Here is a 4128-nt window from a genome sequence, read left to right as displayed (position 1 = left end):
TACCAGAAATTGCTATTAAATTATACCAACAATTAGGGATGTCCCGATCACGTTTTTTTGCCCTTGAGTCAGAGTCCGAGTCATTTGATTATGAGTATCTGCCGATACCGAGTCCCGATCCGATACTTCTATAATAGCCTACATAAAAAAGAATAAAGAAGAGCGAAAAAACAGATCCAGGAACAGTGCTTTTCAGGTTTTTCAGGTATCTAACAGTAATCATAAATTGTAATCAAATATAAAATATCACTGCATACACTCTAAAAAAAAATGGTTCTTCAGCGGTTCTTCAGCGGTTCTTTGGGGTGGTTAAGGTGCTATATAGCACGGCTACCTTATAAAGAACCAGTAAAGCACCTGTATGGTTCTTCAGCGGTTCTTCAGTGGTTCTTCAGCGGTTCCTTGCTGTGGTTAAGGTGCTATATAGCACCACTGCCATACAAAGAACCTGTTAAGCCTCTGTATAGTTCTTTAAAGGTTCTCTAACTCTCTTATTCTCTTAGTTTAGTTGGGGAAAGGATTAAAAACAACATTAAATTACAGTGTATTTTCTAAACATAACCTGGTTCTCAACCTTTTTGTCCCCAAGCCCCTCTACACTGTTAGTGAATATGGGTGTAAGTTGGATTGCTATAACTATTTGAGTCTGATTACTTCGTCATTCTGCGAATTGCTCTCAATATTATAGTAGGCTACACTCAACTGCTCAAATATCTCACTTTCAGCCAAAGGATAATTTCTCTTTAAGGACCCCGTGACAGACGGTTTTTTTTTTCTGACGTCATGACTCACGAGACTTTCTGGAGTTTTCTGCTCGGCCGCCATTTTCTTTCCCCTGGACTCGGATGAAATAAGGTAGGTTGGAAATGTTTTAATTAATATACTCGAAAATGCAAAGGTTGAACATGTGTTTTAGCGGTTTAGAGTTAATTAGCGTTGTTTGTGAACATGAATACTAACGAAATCGTAACTAACCGAATTTTTGAATTTTCGCGGCCTGCAGTAACGTTATAAAGGTTAGCGCTAATTGAATATTTCTATTCTATACAAGATGTTGCATTACTTGTTTTATTCTATAGAAATGTATTGTTGTAGTGTTTGGACCATGTAAATATGTCTCTAAATAATTTTTAAAAGAAACGTCTCCTTTACCGTGTAAGCAGCGCGTGCTATTTGAAATGATGCGGGCAGGAAGTGCGTGGGGAGCGGGAGAGACGCTCGAGTCGAGGCTGAGGGGATCCTCGCATTACAATTATTGAGTTTAGGTTTTTAAAGTAATGTTTGTCAGTTCTTTTAGTTGTCTTTTTTTCACGTTAGCTCTGATTTGTTCGACCAAAATGACGAATAAAGTGTGTGAGTAAAGACATATTTAAGGCTTAACGTTACTTCATTTGACTAGCGCGAGGTGTTTTTTTTTTTAGTAGAATGAAATGGCTGAGTATTTACACTACTAATTAATTACTTGTACTGCAGCAAACAAGTTTTTTTTTTTCCATTTATAAACACTGATTCCCCTCTCCCTTTTAGGATCTAAAGCTCCTCAATGTTTGACGACTAAGGACACTTTGCAATAACTTTACATGGTAAGTAATTTCTATAAAAACGGCTATAATTGTTAATAGATAATATGAATTACCAATGTTTGACATGTTTGAATAAAATCCATCTAATGTGGTCTATTGACTTGAATGTCATCCTCATTAACAAACTTTAGACTAAGAATTATCCATTCCAAAACATTCATCAACTCCCTCTTATGCCATCTCAAATGCATGCGACTTTTTTTCTTGTTGTTTTGTATTAATTTTTTTTTTTTTTTTTTTTTTGACAGTAGCCATTGACATTAAATTAATCACAGTTCCAGCTAAAAATCTTTACTGTTCTACTGAAGAAAAAAAGTCAACTTGGTTGGCCTGATGGTAAGTAAATTAACAGCTAGCTTTCATTTTTCGTGAAATATCCCTTTAATCAAGAATGATTAAATATATTAGGGTGTAAAGCTAATTTATTAATTGATGCATGTCTTATTTTCAGACTTATAATTATATATTATAAATTCATAATTTTAAATGAAACCAATGACTGATTCAGATGCATTTCTTAATTGCAAATCTGTAGTATTTTAGCACTGACGAAGGCCTGTGTGCTGAAACGCATTTGAAAAAATAAAGAATTGATTTTTTTTTTTAGCTCCTTTGTATTTATTTATTTATTTATTTATTTATTTGTTTGATCCCTCAACGCCACAAGAGATGCTGGTATAGTCCATAAATATATTAATTGAAAATTTTTACAGTCATTAATATGAAAAATTTTCTTGTCCATTGCTATTGCATATCTGCAAAAATTTGATTTCCTATTACAGATTATTGTGCTTTTTTTTTTAATTAAGAAAATTAATCACAATTGCTTTATCACAGGCTGAAAACATTCACCTGAGAGAAAGTCCTGAAGACCTCATCAAGGAGTACTTTCTGAGTTGAACGTAAGAATATTCTATTTTGGTTTATTTTCAGAAAAATAAGTCTAAATTTGTGTATTTTGTAGTTATGCTAGCAAAAGGTGACCGAATTTGTTTTTTTTTTTTTATGTTTTATTTAGGATAACCAGACAGATGATTGAGGAGCAGCTCACCATGGCGATGTTCATTATTTGGAAGGAGGGGGAGAACTTCATGAACCATCTGCTGACATTGAGGGAGTTAAAGTTTTGAATCAACTTACTTCAGTTACATCAGCTTGTGCCCTGCTTCTAGGTATGACATACATCATCAACCTGGCTTGTCCGAAACCCCTTTGATTTACTTTGTATGTATATGTTAGAGCTGCACAATTTATCGTAGAAAGGTCGCAATCTCGATTCAAACACCCACGCGATCCTACTTTATTAATGACAATGATTCGCCTGCGTCTGTTAAACCTTTGACAAAATCCTACCGGAACATTCGGTGTTCATGCTGCCACTGATCCAGAAACAGCAGTTTTGAACCACACTGTAGTTATTCAAGGATTTGGTTATTTGATTTCTTTCACAAATATTAAAATTATCACATAAGTAATAAGACAAAAGTTTACAGTTAGGATATAAACACTGGACATCAGATAGTGATCAAAATAGAGAAAATCGAAACTAACATGGTGCTTCAAATAACTGTTGTATATAAATTACCTTGTTAAGCCACTAGGTGGCAACCAGTGACATTGTCATTGAATCATTCATTCAATAGATTGGATAAGGTTAAACCCTGATTCATCCAGTAGTGAAACAAGTATTTATTAATGAGCCATTAATATATTCAAAACCATTTTTTAAAAATAATTCATTCAAATTAAACATTTTCCGGCAATTAGAGTCCAGCTATTAATATTTTGCTAGAACTAGTAAAATAAATGTTATTTTTAGTTGTCTATTTAGAATCGTGGGAGAATTGCGATCTCTATTTGAAACCAAAATATCATGATTCTCATTTCATCCAGAATCCTGCAGCTCTAGTGTGTGTCTCGTACAAATGTGAAGTTGTATGAATATCCAGTTGTGTTGTTTGAGAATTGCTTTGATTTGTGCAAGGGTAATCACCTTTAAAGGATTAGTTTACCCAAAAATGAAAATTCTGTCATTAATTACTCACCCTCATCATTGGAGGAACAGAAACCTCTCAGACTTCATCAAAAAGATCTTAATTTGTTTTGAGTTCAGAAAAAAGCATACGCATAAAATACGAAGTATACTTTGGGCTTTACACACAGTAATGAATGTTTAAAAAGCAAAACAAAAAAAAAGTATTGGGTAAAAGCATCCCCCGTGTTATGTTAACCTAATGATGTTATTTTGTTGAAAGGCCTACAGTTGGAAGCAGCTGTTTCTCCTCTTGCCTGCACTGTTCAAGGTGGACCTGGGGTTGCTGTTTGACATTGAGGTGAGCCATGAACAGGTGACTACAGTGTGTGAAGCACAATCTAATCAAAGCACGAAGTACTTATTGCACATTTTGTTATAATTTAGCTTATAAGGTTTGCCTTTCAAATAAATATGTGAAGATGGTTAATGCTATTATCCCCTCTTCTCCAGGGCCATGCTCAGACCAGCCCTCCTGTCGTCCCAACACCTAAGATAGTGCCTAAAGCCTGC

The 4128-nt window shown here is 34.5% G+C and overlaps 1 long non-coding RNA gene across 2 annotated transcripts; it reads left to right on the top strand.

The window, feature by feature from the left end:
* The first annotated feature begins 344 nt into the window (after positions 1–344).
* LOC137017170 (uncharacterized) lies at positions 345–3858 on the top strand. Of its 2 annotated transcripts, XR_010894568.1 has the most exons (6): positions 345–855; positions 1528–1583; positions 1832–1919; positions 2421–2485; positions 2602–2755; positions 3839–3858. It is a non-coding gene; the product is annotated as an uncharacterized lncRNA (long non-coding RNA). The 2 variants fall into 2 exon arrangements; XR_010894567.1 differs by lacking the exon at positions 3839–3858 and having other exon boundaries at positions 2602–2842.
* Positions 3859–4128: the final 270 nt, after the last annotated feature.

This window comes from Chanodichthys erythropterus, chromosome 1 (assembly GCF_024489055.1).
Source record: "Chanodichthys erythropterus isolate Z2021 chromosome 1, ASM2448905v1, whole genome shotgun sequence".
NCBI lineage: Eukaryota > Metazoa > Chordata > Actinopteri > Cypriniformes > Xenocyprididae > Chanodichthys > Chanodichthys erythropterus.
Note: the sequence above shows the minus strand (reverse complement) of the source record. Positions and strands in the feature narration are given on the sequence as shown.